The sequence below is a fragment of the Xyrauchen texanus genome, unplaced genomic scaffold (assembly GCF_025860055.1).
Source record: "Xyrauchen texanus isolate HMW12.3.18 unplaced genomic scaffold, RBS_HiC_50CHRs HiC_scaffold_294, whole genome shotgun sequence".
Lineage (NCBI taxonomy): Eukaryota > Metazoa > Chordata > Actinopteri > Cypriniformes > Catostomidae > Xyrauchen > Xyrauchen texanus.
In genome coordinates this window covers 19,836-41,748 of record NW_026266262.1, presented here as the reverse complement: position 1 = coordinate 41,748, position 21,913 = coordinate 19,836, and the positions used below count along the sequence as shown (strand labels likewise).

At 38.3% G+C, this 21,913-nt stretch overlaps 1 long non-coding RNA gene across 2 annotated transcripts; it reads left to right on the top strand.

Annotated features, from left to right (window-relative positions):
- Positions 1 to 906: 906 nt before the first annotated feature.
- LOC127642021 (uncharacterized) lies at positions 907 to 16,531 on the top strand. Of its 2 annotated transcripts, none has more exons than XR_007970250.1 (3): positions 907 to 972; positions 13,959 to 14,025; positions 16,393 to 16,531. It is a non-coding gene; the product is annotated as an uncharacterized LOC127642021 (long non-coding RNA). The 2 variants fall into 2 exon arrangements; XR_007970251.1 differs by lacking the exon at positions 907 to 972 and adding an exon at positions 13,667 to 13,732.
- The last annotated feature ends 5,382 nt before the right edge of the window (positions 16,532 to 21,913 follow it).

The window sequence follows — 21,913 nt, the reverse complement described above, 5'->3', positions numbered from 1 at the left end:
TCCATTTAGCTGGGTTCAGTTACGTATTGCTGGTAAGAATAGTTAAAATATGCTTTATTTGTACAGTTAACGTTACTTAGCCTGTAATATTCATACCGTTCAACATACCGATGTTTTTATTTCTGAAATGATTGTGGCAAAACAACTTAGCAAATTGTCATTGGCGTAGATTTGAGTAAAATGTATTTGGTAATTAATAACTCTGATTAAAAATATATTTGGATGGAATTATTTCTCTCTGGGAGGTGAGGTCACGTAAGTTAGCTCTCCGGATTTTTATCAAACCCTGAGCGCATATTTTCTCCACTTTCCAGTAAAATGTCAGGCGAGAAATGATCGTGTTAGGCCTACCGAACTTTTAAAACTGAATTTCTGTTATAACGTTAGTTTAAGTCCATTTGTGTTTACATTTTGACAGTTCCACCACCCCATGTAATGTTGTTTCAGAAAAATTAATTAATATTATATTAAATCATGATACGTGTGTGTGTGTGTGTGTGTGTGTGTGTGTGTGTGTGTGTGTGTGTGTGTGTGTGTGTGTGTGTGTGTGTGTGTGCGTGTATTTATCACTTTGTGGGGACCAAATGTCCCCATAAGGATAGTAAAACCCAAAATTTTTGACCTTGTGGGGACATTTTGTCGGTCCCCATGAGGAAAACAGCTTATAAATCATACTAAATTATGTTTTTTTGAAAATGTAAAAATGCAGAAAGTTTTCTGTGAGGGTTAGGTTTAGGGGTAGGGTTAGGTTTAGGGGATAGAATATAAAGTTTGTACAGTATAAAAACCATTATGTCTATGGAAAGTCCCCATAAAACATGGAAACACAACATGTGTGTGTGTGTGTGTGTGTGTGTGTGTGTGTGTGTGTGTGTGTGTGTGTGTGTGTGTGTGTGTTCTGTTGCAGCTTACAGTTCGTTCAAGTGCCACCAGTTTTTTTGGAGTTTCATCTTTTCCATTCATCTGAGTAAGGTAAGATTAAATAGTACTGTTTCAAACTTGATTTAGCCAGCTGGTCCAGACACTGCTCCAGACTACAACATTTAGCCTAACTCTCTTCTGCTAAACTAGTTTGAGTCTATTTTTGTTTACATCATGACAAATATATTCTCCACCACCTCCCCATGTAATGTTGTTTCAGATAATTATTTCATATCATATTAAGATACTGTGTGTGTGTGTGTGTGTTCTGTTGCAGCTTACAGTTCGTTCAAGTGCCACCAGTCTGGTTTTGGAGTTTCATCTATTCCATTCATCTGAGTAAAGTAAGATTAAATACTGTTTCGAACCGTTTTCAAATTTAGCCAGCTATTTTGTCAAATACTGACACTGGTCCACACTACAGCATTTAACACTTTTCTACTAGTTTGAGTCTATTTTTTTTACATCATGACAAATAAATTCTCCACCAAAGTGGAGTACCAAACTGAGAGACGCGGGACTTCCTCGTCTCCTTGCGCTTGAATATTTAAATTGTCATGGCTTAAAAATTCGCAAATTATCAACTTCCTTGAAGATGCAGCACTGGCCCGATCGGGCAAATTGACAGTTCCGACAACTGGCCCAAAATTTCAGTATTCGGTACCAATACCAGTGAGAATCCACGGTTCTCGGTACCAAAGCTTAATTTAGAATAAACTTACATATATTATTAAAGTGTATATCACGGTTAGAAAGATGGAAACTGTAGTATTAAAAACACTTTACAATAAGATTCTATTTGTTAGATAACAGATAAAATGACCTAACAATAAACAATAGTTATATACTGTAGCAATTATTCTCCTTGGGGTTAATTTAAAAATGTTAGGGCTGTAACGATACACCAAACCCACGATTCGGTTCAGTATCGCGATTCGATCACGAGGCGGGAGAGATTTTGAGAGAAAAAAATATACCGGTATTTTTATTAAATAACATTTGAAAAACCTGTATAAACTGAACACCAAAGAACAATATTAACTATGCAAATTATTAAACTAAACTAGGCAGTGTAGGCTGCTGCTTTTGGGTTGTTTTCTGTGCTCCAACTAAATTGATTTCGGGATGGTGCCGTAGGATATGCATCTTCATGTTGGACGTGTTACGGTTCACATTTGAGGAAGCTTCTTAAAACACTTAGCCTACGGCAAATTGTGTGGGTCTTGTAGACTACACGATTGCCATCCTTATTCTCCACCGCTAGCGAAATGTTGCCATACTGCTGACTTAAATGTATTGGGAGGGTCCGCAATCTCTGGGTTGTTTTCCATGTTTCCTCACGTTATTTAACTAGCTCGCGTCACATGGAAATGTATAGTCACATGATACGTAGGCTACTAGGCTAACGTAAAAAGATGCTTACAAGTAAACTTTTTTTAATAGTTGGTTGGGATAAGTCACTGAGTATTTAATTATAGAATATCAAATAGGTTGTGCGATTATTGTCTAAAAAAATCTCTCCATGTTTTCGGTGCTAATGCGGTGATGATAAGGGGCGCTGCCAATAAAGCACCAAAAAGCTGTCACAAAGAACCGGCAAAAGTAATGATTATGAATATGTCAAATATAGCAAGGAGACATTTTAATTGTTTATTAATAAATAATAATAATTAATGGCTAATGAAGGAGAAAGACGCTGAAGCCGCCTGCTTTCTTCTCAACAAGTCAGTCAATGTTACGGTCTAAATTACAAGCTTTTTTTCATTGCTTGGTTGTGTAATTCATTATATAGGCAGCATAACAGTAGAACATGTATAGTTAAACTCGATGAACTGCTATTCAAAGACATGTTGTCATAGCTTCTTGGCACATAACGGCTACCATAGATGCAACACGCATTTGAAAAAGCAAGGCTAGAGAGCACAATTCGTTTGAATGCAAAATACAATTTCACCGCTAGATGGGAGAAATTCCTACGCAGCGTACCTTTAACATTTTAAGCAAAATATCTTTTATCAGCCATTTTATAAATGTTTTTAATGGTCTTCCAGCCAATCAGAAAGTCATATTGTTATGCCTATAATAAATAACACATTTTTGTTACATTTTAGATTTCCTCCCTGGCAACTATTGGGGTGTCACATGGAACATCCTTTCCCGTATGTTCCATGACGATGTTGGGAGGAGGATCAATTGGAAGGGCATGAATGGGAAAAAATCATTCAATCATATTGAATTCACAATCATATAAGCTAAAAAAAACTTGTTTTTTTTTAACAGTTTTAAACTGAAACAGTAACACTTTTTTTGTTTAAAATGTACAACATTAATGTAAGGAGCAAGTATATCATGAATCCATCTTCCAAAGTGTGATTTGTCTTATCCTGAATCACTACAATACACCTATAATAAGTGTTTATATTCTGACTATTTTAGACAGAGATGCCAACCGCTACGGAGTATCCCATTACCTGCCGTGACTTGCCATAGAAATAAACCAAGAGAAGTAGCTCTGGCTACAATGTTCTACCGCAAGATGCATACGTTTCTGTTTATTAACCGCTAGAGCCAAAAGTTACAGTGTGCATATAAATGTCAGATTGTACACTTTTGTTTTAAAGGCAGTGGTTATGTCTATCCTTTAAAAAAACAACTTGGTAGTTTCAATGTGATTTCATGTCATTTAATGAAAATCTGCTTGTGTATTACAGGTGCTGTGAGAAAGAGCCATGTCTCCCGTGCCGCCACCAATGACGAGATTACTGAAGAATGTAATACGGTGGTTCAACCTGGCAGCAGATAGGGAAGCTCAAGGAGCCGTCCCACTGTCAGCATCCTGACCCAACAGTAGTGAATTTTTTTAAATATTTTTTAATGTTTTTCATTTAGTAAAATGTTTTTAAATCAATAAAACAATGTTCTTGAAACAATTTATGGTTGAATTTCATTTTTCTGTAATGTCTATTCAATGTAGCCTATACATGAATAAGACTATTAAAATAGTAAAAAAATAGTAAATACATTTATAGACTTTAATGACCTATTTTTTTATATATATAGTTTTATTGTTACTGGCTAAAAATTATGATTTTCAAATTTTTAATGATTTCATGTTTTATTAATATTAATAAAGGCATACACATTAATAACTATTCAAGCTTTTATAGAGCAATCTAGTCTATCTAAAAACATTAGATTTGAAACATTTCTGTAGTTTTGGCCAGATTACTAGTTTTGAATGAGGGATCTGAAAGGTTTTCAGACCGAAATGAATGGGTCCAGATCGGATCCGCGGCGGGTGAGCTGCTTTATCAGCGGATACGGGTAGGGTCTGCTGCGGATCTAGTCTGGATCCGCAATCCTTATCCGTTCCGGATTCGTTGCGCTGTGCAAGTGGACTCCGCTCGGATCCGCTTTTGCGGATCCGCTACGGAGCTTGTGATACCTCCATGGCAGATCCGTTCCGGAGTCAGTTTGCTATCTGGGAATTTAGCCTTCGTCCTGAACATAGACATTCCCAAGTAATTGAGAAGTACAAATGGTATTATTTTAAGTTTTTTTTATTTCTCTCTTACCTTGTAAAATGCCACGTTTTTGAATGGCATGTAAACACAATTACTCCATTTTTTTCACTGGATCTGTTGCTATTTTAATGATTTAAAAATCAAAGCACTGACCATTTAAAGTGTGAGCTTGTAGGCTACATTTTGAAATAGTTATAAACAGTCACAGCTATACAGTGTTATTATGTGCCTAGATAGTCTTTCAAATAAAATTGCTTGTGATATGCTTATGTAAATCACACAAAAAAAACAGAAAAAAATCTTAAGAGAGAAGTGAAAGTGAAAGTAGAGATTTTCAAAGTGATTTTTCATTCAAAGTGATACAATTTCCACGCCATTTGTCTAAATATTCTGAAACTTGGTGTACATGCCTCATTCCTCATGGGGAACAAAAAGCCTTAAGGACCCATAACTTTCACCATGATGGATTTTCCCGTGACGTTGAAAATTTGCGAAAACCTAAAAATACTCTTCTTCTCCTGAACCGTAGCTCCAATTGACTTGAAATTTGGTACACATTTGTAGAATGGACATCCTTGAAAACAGTACTTAGGAAAAATGAATGTGATACAAAATGTCTGAAAGGGGCGTGTTTATGTAAATGTCCAAATTTTAACAATATATACCTGTCAATAAATCAAATGTAATTTTGACTGATGGTTTTTCAAACCTAACATGCTTCAAGATGACATCACTCTGAAGTACTGCGTAAAGAATGGCCGACATTCGCCCTAGGGGCGCTACAGGCCATGTCGAAATTCCCATTTTCTGGTCTAAAATGTTCTAATTTGGTACAATGGTACTACAGGCCAACAGGAACCCACAAACCAAGAATGGCCGACATTCAGCCACTAGGGAGCTTAAAGGCCACGCCAAAATTCCCGTTTTCTGGTCAAATTTTTTTTAATTTGGTACATTGATACTACAGGCAGACAGGAACCCACAAACCAAGAATGGACAACATTCACCCCTAGAGGCGCTACAGGCCATGCCAAAATTCCCATTTTCTGGTCAAAAATGTTCTAATTTGGTACACTGATACTACATGCCAACAGGAACCCACAAACCACTGAATGGCCAACATTCAGCCATTAGGGGCGCTACAGGTAATTCCAAAAATCCCATTTTCTAGTCAAACATTTTCTAATTTGGTGTATTGATTCTACAGGCCGACAGGAACCCACAAACCAAGAAAGGCCCACATTCAGCCCCTAGGGGCGCTACAGGCCACTCCAAAATTCCCATTTTCTGGTCAAATATTTTCTAATTTTGTACATTTATACTACAGGCCAACAGGAACCCACAAACCAAGAATGACCAACATTTGCCCATAGGTGGCGCTACAGGCCACGCCCCAAATTTTTTTTTCAAAATGATATAATATCCACCCCATTTGTCCAATTCTTCTGAAACTTGGTGTACATGCCGCATTTCTCATTGGGAACAAAAAAGCCTCAAGGATCCATAAGGTCCGGTATGGATTTTCCTGTACATTGAAAATGTTTTGTTTAGGAATCAGACGAAGACATGTTTTTTTGAATTCCTTAATTGGGAGGGTTTATCCCCAACCATCTACTGATCAATTTTAAATGATTTGCCATTTTGAGGAGGAATCCGCATTGCTGCTTGCAGCTATATTTATTATTATTCTTCTCCTTGAGCCCCAATAGCTCAAAAAGTCACTGGTCAAAAATTTTCTAAATTGGCACATTGATACTCCATGCCAACGGGTACCCCCAAACCAAGAATGGCCCACATTCGCCCATAGGTGGCGCTACAGGCCACGCCCAAAAAACAAAATTCAAAGTGATACAATTTCCACGCCATTTGTCCAAATCTTCTGAAATTTGGTGTACATGCCTCATTCCTCATGGGGAACAAAAAGCCTCAAGAACCCATAACTTCCGCCATGATGGATTTTCCCGTACGTTGAAAATTTGCGAAAACCTACAAAACTCTTCTTCTCCTGAACCGTAGCTCCAATTGACTTGAAATTTGGTACACATGTGTAGAATGGACATCCTTGAAAACGTTACTTAGGAAAAATGAATACGATACAAAATGGCTGAAAGGGGCGTGTTTATGTAAATGTCCAAATTTTAACAATATATACGTGTCAATAAATCAAATGTAATTTTGACTGATGGTTTTTCAAACCTAACATGCTTAAAGATGACATCACTCTGAAGTACTGTGCAAAGAATGGCCATGCCAAAATTCCCATTTTCTGGTCAAAAATGTTCTAATTTGGTAAATTAATAGTACAGGCCAACAGGAATCCACAAACCAAGAATGACCGACATACGCCACTAGGGGCACTACAGGACAAGCCAAAATTCCCATTTTCTGGTCAAAAATGTTCTAATTCGGTACAAGAATAGTACAGGCCAACAGGAATCCACAAACCAAGAATGACCGACATTCAGCCACTAGGGGCACTACAGGACAAGCCAAAATTCCCATTTTCTGGTCAAAAATTTTCTAATTTGGTACTTTGATACTACAGGCCAACAGGAACCCACATACCAAGTGTGGCCCACATTCAGCCCTTAGGGAGCTACAGGCTACTCCAAAATTTGTTTTCTGGTCAAAAACGTTCTAATTTGGTACATTGATACTGCAGGTCAACAGGAACCCTCAAACCAAGAATGGCCAACATTCAGCCCTAGGGAGCACTACAGGCCATGCCGAAATTCCCATTTTCTGGTCAAAAATGTTCTAATTTGGTACATTAATAGTACAGGCCAAAAGGAATCCACAAACCAAGAATGACCGACATTCACCACTAGGTGGCGCTAGAGGCCAAGCCGAAATTCCCATTTTCTGGTCAAAAAGTTATAATTTGGTACATTGATACTACAGGCCAACAGGAACCCACAAACCAAGTATGGCCCACATTCAGCCATTAGGGAGCTACAGGCCACTCCCAAAATTTCGTTTTCTGGTCAAAAATTTTCTAATATGGTACATTGATACTACTGGCCAACAGGAACCCACAAACAAAGAATGGCTAACATTCAGCCCTAGGGGGCACTAGAGGCCACTTGAAATTCCCATTTTATGGTCAAAAATGTTCTAATTTGGTACATTGATACTACAGGTCAACAGGAACCCTCAAACCAAGAATGGCCAACATTCACCCCTAGGGGCGCTACAGGTAATTCCCAAAAGTCCCATTTTCTGGTCAAATATTTTCTAATTATGTACATTGATACTACAGGCCAACAGGAACCCACAAACCAAGAATGACCCACATTTGCCCATAGGAGGCGCTACAGGCCACGCCCCCAAAAAATATTTTCAAAGTGATACCATTTCCACGCCATTTAACCAATTCTTTTGAATCTTGGTGTACATGCCTCATTTCTCATTGGGAACAAAAACGCCTCAAGGATCCATAAGGTATGATGGATTTTCCTGTAGACTGAAAATGTTTTGTTTAGGATTCAGACAGAAATACATGTTTTTGGATTCATTCATTGAGAGGGTTTAACCCCAACCCTCTACTGATCAATTTGAAATGATTTGCCATTTTGAGGAGGAATCCGCATTGCTGCTTGCAGCTATATTTATTATTATTCTTCTTCTCCTTGAGCCCCAATAGCTCAAAAAGTCACTGGTCAAAATTTTCTAAATTGGCACATTGATACTCCATGCCAACGGGTACCCCCAAACCAAGAATGGCCCACATTCGCCCATAGGTGGCGCTACAGGCCACGCCCAAAAAACAAAATTCAAAGTGATACAATTTCCACGCCATTTGTCCAAATCTTCTGAAATTTGGTGTACATGCCTCATTCCTCATGGGGAACAAAAAGCCTCAAGAACCCATAACTTCCGCCATGATGGATTTTCCCGTACGTTGAAAATTTGCGAAAACCTACAAAACTCTTCTTCTCCTGAACCGTAGCTCCAATTGACTTGAAATTTGGTACACATGTGTAGAATGGACATCCTTGAAAACATTACTTAGGAAAAATGAATACGATACAAAATGGCTGAAAGGGGCGTGTTTATGTAAATGTCCAAATTTTAACAATATATACATGTCAATAAATCAAATGTAATTTTGACTGATGGTTTTTCAAACCTAACATGCTTAAAGATGACATCACTCTGAAGTACTGTGCAAAGAATGGCCATGCCAAAATTCCCATTTTCTGGTCAAAAATGTTCTAATTTGGTAAATTAATAGTACAGGCCAACAGGAATCCACAAACCAAGAATGACCGACATACGCCACTAGGGGGCACTACAGGACAAGCCAAAATTCCCATTTTCTGGTCAAAAATGTTCTAATTCGGTACAAGAATAGTACAGGCCAACAGGAATCCACAAACCAAGAATGACCGACATTCAGCCACTAGGGGGCACTACAGGACAAGCCAAAATTCCCATTTTCTGGTCAAAAATTTTCTAATTTGGTACTTTGATACTACAGGCCAACAGGAACCCACATACCAAGTGTGGCCCACATTCAGCCCTTAGGGAGCTTACAGGCTACTCCAAAATTTCGTTTTCTGGTCAAAAACGTTCTAATTTGGTACATTGATACTGCATTTCAACAGGAACCCTCAAACCAAGAATGGCCAACATTCAGCCCCTAGGGAGCACTACAGGCCATGCCGAAATTCCCATTTTCTGGTCAAAAATGTTCTAATTTGGTACATTAATAGTACAGGCCAAAAGAATCCACAAACCAAGAATGACCGACATTCACCACTAGGTGGCTTAGAGGCCAAGCCGAAATTCCCATTTTCTGGTCAAAAAGTTATAATTTGGTACATTGATACTACAGGCCAACAGGAACCCACAAACCAAGTATGGCCCACATTCAGCCATTAGGGGCGCTACAGGCCACTCCCAAAATTTCGTTTTCTGGTCAAAAATTTTCTAATATGGTACATTGATACTACTGGCCAACAGGAACCCACAAACAAAGAATGGCCAACATTCAGCCCCTAGGGAGCACTAGAGGCCACTTGAAATTCCCATTGTATGGTCAAAAATGTTCTAATTTGGTACATTGATACTACAGGTCAACAGGAACCCTCAAACCAAGAATGGCCAACATTCACCCCTAGGGAGCTTACAGGTAATTCCCAAAAGTCCCATTTTCTGGTCAAATATTTTCTAATTATGTACATTGATACTACAGGCCAACAGGAACCCACAAACCAAGAATGACCCACATTTGCCCATAGGAGGCGCTACAGGCCACGCCCCCAAAAATATTTTCAAAGTGATACCATTTCCACGCCATTTAACCAATTCTTTTGAATCTTGGTGTACATGCCTCATTTCTCATTGGGAACAAAAACGCCTCAAGGATCCATAAGGTATGATGGATTTTCCTGTACATTGAAAATGTTTCGTTTAGGATTCAGACAGAAGACATGTTTTTTGAATTCCTTAATTGGGAGGGTTTATCCCCAACCATCTACTGATCAATTTTAAATGATTTGCCATTTTGAGGAGGAATCCGCATTGCTGCTTGCAGCTATATTTATTATTATTATTATTATTCTCCTTGAGCCCCAATAGCTCAAAAAGTCACTGGTCAAAATTTTTCTAAATTGGCACATTGATACTCCATGCCAACGGGTACCCCCAAACCAAGAATGGTCAACATTCGCCCATAGGTGGCGCTACAGGCCACGCCCAAAAAACAAAAATTCAAAGTGATATAATTTCCACCCCATTTGTCCAAATCTTCTGAAACTTTGTAAACATGCCTCATTTCTCATGGGGAACAAAAAAGCCTCAAGGACCCATACTTCTGCCATTATGGATTTTCCTGTACAGTGAAAATTTTGGAAAACCTACAAAACTCTTCTTCTCCTGAACCTCAGCTCCAATTGACTTGGAATTTGGCACACGTGTGTAGTATGTATGTCTTTCCAAACGTTACTTAGCAAAAATGAATACAATACAAAATGGCTGAAATGGACGTGTTTATGTAAATGTACACACAAAAGATGATCAAAAATTTTTAAAATCCCATTGATTTACAATGGCTGAGCAAAAGTGCTCCCTCTACTGGACAAATATGGTCCACATGTAAAATCCCATTCACTTACATTGGCTGAGCAAAGAGGCTCCCTCTACTGGAGTAACTCTGTCTACCACATACAGCTCTTCTGTAGCAATCTCTCTAATGAAGCATTTCGGTCTCCTAGTGGGTGGAGCTCCAGACTTAGACTACAGAAGACATTTTGAGTCTGCACGGAGGTATGTCAAATCAATTGTGTGTCTTAATGCTTTCCAGTTTGAACATTCAAGCGATTTTACACTATTCAACTCAACAAAGGCAAAACAACTCAAATAAATGTTTTCGAACAGTTTGTGTGACACAGCGAGCGAGCCGCGTCGCGTCTAACGTTCGCGACGCCGATGAGAGTTCGCTTTCCTTCTTGCGTTTCAACGGACAATTTCATACACCAAAATACATGATATATTGGGGTGTCTGCTATATCTCAAGTGAACAAACAGTTGATAAAGAAATCGGGTATCAATATATTGAATTATGAATTATTGAAGGGGTCTAGTGATGCCGCTGTGATGTCCTGTTAGATTTTTCTCTATCGAGACAGCGTTAACGTATCAAAACTTCCGAGTATGATGTTGTTTAATTGTCTCTGACAACACGCAATCCTCGAGGCGAGATCATTTTTGCTCGCATCTTCACGAAGGTTTGTTGGTTGTGTACAATGGTTGCCTGCTTGAACATTCAAGCGATTTTACACTATTCAACTCAACAAAGGCAAAACAACTCAAACAAATGTTTTCGAGCAGTTTGTGTGACACAGCGAGCGAGCCGCGTCGCGACTAACGCTCGCGACGCCGATGAGAGTTCGCTTTCACAGCTTCATGCGTTTGAACGGACAATTTCATACACCAAAATACATGATATATTGGGGTGTCTGTTATGTATCAAGTGAACAAACAGTTGATAAAGAAATTGGGTATCAATATATTTAATTATGAATTATTGTGAACAACACGGATGCCGCTGTGGTGTCCAGTTAAGATTTTTCTCTCGAAACAGCGTTAACAGCTTAAACAAAATACTGCGTTATTTTTGCACATACAGATACATTTAATACATCGTCACAAACTATGAAAGTTGTACTTTTGTTGTAAAATAAAGAAAATAAACCGTGTGCTCTTTGTCTAAGCGAATATCTTTCTGAAACACGTCACAAAAACTTACACAAACATGAAACATATGTCTAAAGAAAGTAGGGATGGGCTGATCAATCCTAACGTATCAAAACTTCCGAGAATGATGTTGTTTAATTGTCTCTGACAACGCGCAAACCGCGAGGCGAGATCATTTTTGCTCGCATCATCATGAAGGTTTGTCGGTTGTATACAATGTTTGCCTGTTTGAACATTCAAGCGATTTTACACTATTCAACTCAACAAATGTCAAAACAACTCAAATACATGTTTGCGAGCTGTTTGTGTGACACAGCGAGCCGCGTCGCGTCTAACTCACGCACTCCGATGTCTTTCGCTGCTGCTTGCGTCTGAACGGACAATTTCATACAACAGAGTGTCAAAATACATGATATATTGAGGAGTCTGTTATGTCTCAAGTGAACAAACAGTTGAGAAAGAAATCTGGAATAATTATATTTTATTCTGGCATTATTCCAGATGACGTCCTGCTATATTTTTCTCTCGAAACAGCGGAAACAACTTAAACAAAATACTGCGTCATTTTTGCCCATACAGAAACATGCAAGACATCATTACTGAACTATGAAATGTGTACTTTTATTTGTGTACACTTACAATAACAACAAAACCTTGTGCTTTTGTAAAATAAATAAACAGGGTGCTCAGTCTCTGTCTTCGCGATTATTTTTCTGAAACACGTCACAAAATTCAAGTGAACAAAATCAACCATTCACGCAGTCTGTATTTTATCATCTCACAATGAATACAAATGCAACAAGCATGGCACAAAACGAAAATAATGATACTTCTCAGTTCTCAAAAGATTAAACTGAACTGTGCCTTAAGTGTCGTATCATGCGATAAAAGCCTCTTAAAGAGACAGTAACAACCCTGATAGCAATAGACTCCGGGGCGGATCCGCCCTCAAACCGCCAGGTCCGCTGTTCTCTCAGACTCAATTCTGCCATGCGCACAGAATATGCCCCGCCTACAGACAGCGCACTGTCAACTCGCGGACTCGCTACAGACGCTGGGCGGATTCGCTGACTGAACGCGCCTATTTTCAACCGTCACCATCACTGAATCATTCTCCACAGTGGAAAAGCTGCCTTCAGTTCAGCGAGGACGAACACGGTAAGAATAGTTAAAATATGCTTTATTTGTACAGTTAACGTTACTTAGCCTGTAATATTCATACCGTTCAACATACCGATGTTTTTATTTCTGAAATGATTGTGGCAAAACAACTTAGCAAATTGTCATTGGCGTAGATTTGAGTAAAATGTATTTGGTAATTAATAACTCTGATTAAAAATATATTTGGATGGAATTATTTCTCTCTGGGAGGTGAGGTCACGTAAGTTAGCTCTCCGGATTTTTATCAAACCCTGAGCGCATATTTTCTCCACTTTCCAGTAAAATGTCAGGCGAGAAATGATCGTGTTAGGCCTACCGAACTTTTTAAAACTGAATTTCTGTTATAACGTTAGTTTAAGTCCATTTGTGTTTACATTTTGACAGTTCCACCACCCCATGTAATGTTGTTTCAGAAAAATTAATTAATATTATATTAAATCATGATACGTGTGTGTGTGTGTGTGTGTGTGTGTGTGTGTGTGTGTGTGTGTGTGTGTGTGTGTGTGTGTGAGCGTGTATTTATCACTTTGTGGGGACCAAATGTCCCCATAAGGATAGTAAAACCCAAAATTTTTGACCTTGTGGGGACATTTTGTCGGTCCCCATGAGGAAAACAGCTTATAAATCATACTAAATTATGTTTTTTTGAAAATGTAAAAATGCAGAAAGTTTTCTGTGAGGGTTAGGTTTAGGGGTAGGGTTAGGTTTAGGGGATAGAATATAAAGTTTGTACAGTATAAAAACCATTATGTCTATGGAAAGTCCCCATAAAACATGGAAACACAACATGTGTGTGTGTGTGTGTGTGTGTGTGTGTGTGTGTGTGTGTGTGTGTGTGTGTGTGTGTGTGTTCTGTTGCAGCTTACAGTTCGTTCAAGTGCCACCAGTTTTTTTGGAGTTTCATCTTTTCCATTCATCTGAGTAAGGTAAGATTAAATAGTACTGTTTCAAACTTGATTTAGCCAGCTGGTCCAGACACTGCTCCAGACTACAACATTTAGCCTAACTCTCTTCTGCTAAACTAGTTTGAGTCTATTTTTGTTTACATCATGACAAATATATTCTCCACCACCTCCCCATGTAATGTTGTTTCAGATAATTATTTCATATCATATTAAGATACTGTGTGTGTGTGTGTGTGTTCTGTTGCAGCTTACAGTTCGTTCAAGTGCCACCAGTCTGGTTTTGGAGTTTCATCTATTCCATTCATCTGAGTAAAGTAAGATTAAATACTGTTTCGAACCGTTTTCAAATTTAGCCAGCTATTTTGTCAAATACTGACACTGGTCCACACTACAGCATTTAACACTTTTCTACTAGTTTGAGTCTATTTTTTTTACATCATGACAAATAAATTCTCCACCAAAGTGGAGTACCAAACTGAGAGACGCGGGACTTCCTCGTCTCCTTGCGCTTGAATATTTAAATTGTCATGGCTTAAAAATTCGCAAATTATCAACTTCCTTGAAGATGCAGCACTGGCCCGATCGGGCAAATTGACAGTTCGACAACTGGCCCAAAATTTCAGTATTCGGTACCAATACCAGTGAGAATCCACGGTTCTCGGTACCAAAGCTTAATTTAGAATAAACTTACATATATTATTAAAGTGTATATCACGGTTAGAAAGATGGAAACTGTAGTATTAAAAACACTTTACAATAAGATTCTATTTGTTAGATAACAGATAAAATGACCTAACAATAAACAATAGTTATATACTGTAGCAATTATTCTCCTTGGGGTTAATTTAAAAATGTTAGGGCTGTAACGATACACCAAACCCACGATTCGGTTCGTATCGCGATTCGATCACGGGGGCGGGGAGAGATTTTGAGAGAAAAAAATATACCGGTATTTTTATTAAATAACATTTGAAAAACCTGTATAAACTGAACACCAAAGAACAATATTAACTATGCAAATTATTAAACTAAACTAGGCAGTGTAGGCTGCTGCTTTTGGGTTGTTTTCTGTGCTCCAACTAAATTGATTTCGGGATGGTGCCGTAGGATATGCATCTTCATGTTGGACGTGTTACCGGTTCACATTTGAGGAAGCTTCTTAAAACACTTAGCCTACGGCAAATTGTGTGGGTCTTGTAGACTACACGATTGCCATCCTTATTCTCCACCGCTAGCCGAAATGTTGCCATACTGCTGACTTAAATGTATTGGGAGGGTCCGCAATCTCTGGGTTGTTTTCCATGTTTCCTCACGTTATTTAACTAGCTCGCGTCACATGGAAATGTATAGTCACATGATACGTAGGCTACTAGGCTAACGTAAAAGATGCTTACAAGTAAACTTTTTTAATAGTTGGTTGGGATAAGTCACTGAGTATTTAATTATAGAATATCAAATAGGTTGTGCGATTATTGTCTAAAAAATCTCTCCATGTTTTCGGTGCTAATGCGGTGATGATAAGAGGCTGCCAATAAAGCACCAAAAAGCTGTCACAAAGAACCGGCAAAAGTAATGATTATGAATATGTCAAATATAGCAAGGAGACATTTTAATTGTTTATTAATAAATAATAATAATTAATGGCTAATGAAGGAGAAAGACGCTGAAGCCGCCTGCTTTCTTCTCAACAAGTCAGTCAATGTTACGGTCTAAATTACAAGCTTTTTTCATTGCTTGGTTGTGTAATTCATTATATAGGCAGCATAACAGTAGAACATGTATAGTTAAACTCGATGAACTGCTATTCAAAGACATGTTGTCATAGCTTCTTGGCACATAACGGCTACCATAGATGCAACACGCATTTGAAAAAGCAAGGCGCTAGAGAGCACAATTCGTTTGAATGCAAAATACAATTTCACCGCTAGATGGGAGAAATTCCTACGCAGCGTACCTTTAACATTTTAAGCAAAATATCTTTTATCAGCCATTTTATAAATGTTTTTAATGGTCTTCCAGCCAATCAGAAAGTCATATTGTTATGCCTATAATAAATAACACATTTTTGTTACATTTTAGATTTCCTCCCTGGCAACTATTGGGGTGTCACATGGAACATCCTTTCCCGTATGTTCCATGACGATGTTGGGAGGAGGATCAATTGGAAGGGCATGAATGGGAAAAAATCATTCAATCATATTGAATTCACAATCATATAAGCTAAAAAAAACTTGGTTTTTTTAACAGTTTTAAACTGAAACAGTAACACTTTTTTTGTTTAAAATGTACAACATTAATGTAAGGAGCAAGTATATCATGAATCCATCTTCCAAAGTGTGATTTGTCTTATCCTGAATCACTACAATACACCTATAATAAGTGTTTATATTCTGACTATTTTAGACAGAGATGCCAACCGCTACGGAGTATCCCATTACCTGCCGTGACTTGCCATAGAAATAAACCAAGAGAAGTAGCTCTGGCTACAATGTTCTACCGCAAGATGCATACGTTTCTGTTTATTAACCGCTAGAGCGCCAAAAGTTACAGTGTGCATATAAATGTCAGATTGTACACTTTTGTTTTAAAGGCAGTGGTTATGTCTATCCTTTAAAAAAAACAACTTGGTAGTTTCAATGTGATTTCATGTCATTTAATGAAAATCTGCTTGTGTATTACAGGTGCTGTGAGAAAGAGCCATGTCTCCCGTGCCGCCACCAATGACGAGATTACGAAGAATGTAATACGGTGGTTCAACCTGGCAGCAGATAGGGGAAGCTCAAGGAGCCGTCCCACTGTCAGCATCCTGACCCAACAGTAGTGAATTTTTTTTAAATATTTTTTAATGTTTTTCATTTAGTAAAATGTTTTTAAATCAATAAAACAATGTTCTTGAAACAATTTATGGTTGAATTTCATTTTTCTGTAATGTCTATTCAATGTAGCCTATACATGAATAAGACTATTAAAATAGTAAAAAAATAGTAAATACATTTATAGACTTTAATGACCTATTTTTTTATATATATAGTTTTATTGTTACTGGCTAAAAATTATGATTTTCAAATTTTTAATGATTTCATGTTTTATTAATATTAATAAAGGCATACACATTAATAACTATTCAAGCTTTTATAGAGCAATCTAGTCTATCTAAAAAACATTAGATTTGAAACATTTCTGTAGTTTTGGCCAGATTACTAGTTTTGAATGAGGGATCTGAAAGGTTTTCAGACCGAAATGAATGGGTCCAGATCGGATCCGCGGCGGGTGAGCTGCTTTATCAGCGGATACGGGTAGGGTCTGCTGCGGATCTAGTCTGGATCCGCAATCCTTATCCGTTCCGGATTCGTTGCGCTGTGCAAGTGGACTCCGTTCCGGATCCGTTTTGCGGATCCGTTACGGAGCTTGTGATACCTCCATGGCAGATCCGTTCCGGAGTCAGTTTGCTATCTGGGAATTTAGCCTTCGTCCTGAACATAGACATTCCCAAGTAATTGAGAAGTACAAATGGTATTATTTTAAGTTTTTTTTATTTCTCTCTTACCTTGTAAAATGCCACGTTTTTGAATGGCATGTAAACACAATCACTCCATTTTTTTCACTGGATCTGTTGCTATTTTAATGATTTAAAAATCAAAGCACTGACCATTTAAAGTGTGAGCTTGTAGGCTACATTTTGAAATAGTTATAAACAGTCACAGCTATACAGTGTTATTATGTGCCTAGATAGTCTTTCAAATAAAATTGCTTGTGATATGCTTATGTAAATCACACAAAAAAAACAGAAAAAAATCTTAAGAGAGAAGTGAAAGTGAAAGTAGAGATTTTCAAAGTGATTTTTCATTCAAAGTGATACAATTTCCACGCCATTTGTCTAAATATTCTGAAACTTGGTGTACATGCCTCATTCCTCATGGGGAACAAAAAGCCTTAAGGACCCATAACTTTCACCATGATGGATTTTCCCGTACGTTGAAAATTTGCGAAAACCTAAAAATACTCTTCTTCTCCTGAACCGTAGCTCCAATTGACTTGAAATTTGGTACACATTTGTAGAATGGACATCCTTGAAAACAGTACTTAGGAAAAATGAATGTGATACAAAATGTCTGAAAGGGGCGTGTTTATGTAAATGTCCAAATTTTAACAATATATACCTGTCAATAAATCAAATGTAATTTTGACTGATGGTTTTTCAAACCTAACATGCTTCAAGATGACATCACTCTGAAGTACTGCGCAAAGAATGGCCGACATTACGCCCCTAGGGGCGCTACAGGCCATGTCGAAATTCCCATTTTCTGGTCTAAAATGTTCTAATTTGGTACAATGGTACTACAGGCCAACAGGAACCCACAAACCAAGAATGGCCGACATTCAGCCACTAGGGGCGCTAAAGGCCACGCCAAAATTCCCGTTTTCTGGTCAAATTTTTTTTAATTTGGTACATTGATACTACAGGCAGACAGGAACCCACAAACCAAGAATGGACAACATTCACCCCTAGGAGCGCTACAGGCCATGCCAAAATTCCCATTTTCTGGTCAAAAATGTTCTAATTTGGTACACTGATACTACATGCCAACAGGAACCCACAAACCACGAATGGCCAACATTACGCCATTAGAGGCGCTACAGGTAATTCCAAAAATCCCATTTTCTAGTCAAACATTTTCTAATTTGGTGTATTGATTCTACAGTCCGACAGGAACCCACAAACCAAGAAAGGCCCACATTCAGCCCCTAGGGGCGCTACAGGCCACTCCAAAATTCCCATTTTCTGGTCAAATATTTTCTAATTTTGTACATTTATACTACAGGCCAACAGGAACCCACAAACCAAGAATGACCAACATTTGCCCATAGGTGGCGCTACAGGCCACGCCCCAAATTTTTTTTTTCAAAATGATATAATATCCACCCCATTTGTCCAATTCTTCTGAAACTTGGTGTACATGCCGCATTTCTCATTGGGAACAAAAAAGCCTCAAGGATCCATAAGGTCCGGTATGGATTTTCCTGTACATTGAAAATGTTTTGTTTAGGAATCAGACGAAGACATGTTTTTTTGAATTCCTTAATTGGGAGGGTTTATCCCCAACCATCTACTGATCAATTTTAAATGATTTGCCATTTTGAGGAGGAATCCGCATTGCTGCTTGCAGCTATATTTATTATTAGATTCCTCCGTAGGAGGGAATCTATTGTAATTGATGGTTTTATTATTATTATTATTATTATTATTATTAGATTCCTCCGTAAGGAGGGAATCTATTGTATTTGATGGTTTTATTATTATTAGATTCCTCCGTAGGAGGGAATCTATTGTAATTGATGGTTTTATTATTATTAGATTCCTCCGTAAGGAGGGAATCTATTGTATTTGATGGTTTTATTATTATTATTATTATTATTATTATTAGATTCCTCCGTAGGAGGGAATCTATTGTAATTGATGGTTTTATTATTATTATTATTATTATTATTATTATTATTATTATTATTATTATTATTATTATTCTCCTTGAGCCCCAATAGCTCAAAAAGTCACTGGCCAAAAATTTTCTAAATTGGCACATTGATACTCCATGCCAACGGGTACCCCCAAACCAAGAATGGCCCACATTCGCCCATAGGTGGCGCTACAGGCCACGCCCAAAAAACAAAATTCAAAGTGATACAATTTCCACGCCATTTGTCCAAATCTTCTGAAATTTGGTGTACATGCCTCATTCCTCATGGGGAACAAAAAAGCCTCAAGAACCCATAACTTCCGCCATGATGGATTTTCCCGTACGTTGAAAATTTGCGAAAACCTACAAAACTCTTCTTCTCCTGAACCGTAGCTCCAATTGACTTGTAATTTGGTACACATGTGTAGAATGGACATCCTTGAAAACGTTACTTAGGAAAAATGAATACGATACAAAATGGCTGAAAGGGGCGTGTTTATGTAAATGTCCAAATTTTAACAATATATACGTGTCAATAAATCAAATTTAATTTTGACTGATGGTTTTTCAAACCTAACATGCTTAAAGATGACATCACTCTGAAGTACTGTGCAAAGAATGGCCATGCCAAAATTCCCATTTTCTGGTCAAAAATGTTCTAATTTGGTAAATTAATAGTACAGGCCAACAGGAATCCACAAACCAAGAATGACCGACATACGCCACTAGGGGGCACTACAGGACAAGCCAAAATTCCCATTTTCTGGTCAAAAATTTTCTAATTCGGTACAAGAAAAGTACAGGCCAACAGGAATCCACAAACCAAGAATGACCGACATTCAGCCACTAGGGGGCACTACAGGACAAGCCAAAATTCCCATTTTCTGGTCAAAAATTTTCTAATTTGGTACTTTGATACTACAGGCCAACAGGAACCCACATACCAAGTGTGGCCCACATTCAGCCCTTAGGGAGCTACAGGCTACTCCAAAATTTCGTTTTCTGGTCAAAAACGTTCTAATTTGGTACATTGATACTGCAGGTCAACAGGAACCCTCAAACCAAGAATGGCCAACATTCAGCCCCTAGGGAGCACTACAGGCCATGCCGAAATTCCCATTTTCTGGTCAAAAATGTTCTAATTTGGTACATTAATAGTACAGGCCAAAAGGAATCCACAAACCAAGAATGACCGACATTCACCACTAGGTGGCGCTAGAGGCCAAGCCGAAATTCCCATTTTCTGGTCAAAAAGTTATAATTTGGTACATTGATACTACAGGCCAACAGGAACCCACAAACCAAGTATGGCCCACATTCGCCATTAGGGGCGCTACAGGCCACTCCCAAAATTTCGTTTTCTGGTCAAAAATTTTCTAATATGGTACATTGATACTACTGGCCAACAGGAACCCACAAACAAAGAATGGCCAACATTCAGCCCCTAGGGGGCACTAGAGGCCACCTGAAATTCCCATTTTATGGTCAAAAATGTTCTAATTTGGTACATTGATGCTACAGGTCAACAGGAACCCTCAAACCAAGAATGGCCAACATTCACCCCTAGGGGGCGCTACAGGTAATTCCCAAATGTCCCATTTTCTGGTCAAATATTTTCTAATTATGTACATTGATACTACAGGCCAACAGGAACCCACAAACCAAGAGGGTTTATCCCCAACCATCTACTGATCAATTTTAAATGATTTGCTATTTTGAGGAGGAATCCGCATTGCTGCTTGCAGCTATATTTATTATTATTATTATTATTATTATTATTATTATTCTCCTTGAGCCCAAATAGCTCAAAAAGTCACTGGTCAAAAGTTTTCTAAATTGGCACATTGATAGTCCATGCCAACGGGTACCCCCAAACCAAGAATGGTCAACATTCGCCCATAGGTGGCGCTACAGGCCACGCCCAAAAAAAATATTTTCAAAGTGATACCATTTCCACGCCATTTGTCCAAATCTCCTGAAACTTGGTGTACATGCCTCATTTCTCATGGGGAACAAAAAAGCCTCAAGAACCCATAACTTCCGCCATGATGGATTTTTCCGTACGTTGAAAATTTGCGAAAACCTACAAAACTCTTCTTCTCCTGAACCTCAGCTCCAATTGACTTGAAATTTGGTACACATGTGTAGAATTGAAGTCTTTGAAAACGTTACTTAGGAAAAATGAATACGATACAAAATGGCTGAAAGGGGCGTGTTTATGTAAATGTCCAAATTTTAACAATATATACGTGTCAATAAATCAAATGTAATTTTGACTGATGGTTTTTCAAACCTAACATGCTTCAAGATGACATCACTCTGAAGTACTGCAGCAAAGAATGGCCAACATTCAGCCCCTAGGGGGCTTACAGGCCATGCCGAAATTCCCATTTTCTGGTCTAAAATGTTCTAATTTGGTACAATGGTACTACAGGCCAACAGGAACCCACAAACCAAGAATGGCCGACATTACGCCACTAGGGGGCTTAAAGGCCACGCCAAAATTCCCGTTTTCTGGTCAAAAATGTTCTAATTTGGTACATTGATACTACAGGCCAACAGGAACCCACAAACCAAGAATGGCCAACATTCACCCCTAGGGGCGCTACAGGCCATGCCGAAATTCCCATTTTCTGGTCTAAAATGTTCTAATTTGGTACAATGGTACTACAGGCCAACAGGAACCCACAAACCAGAATGGCCAACATTCAGCCATTAGGGGGCTTACAGGTAATTCCCAAAAGTC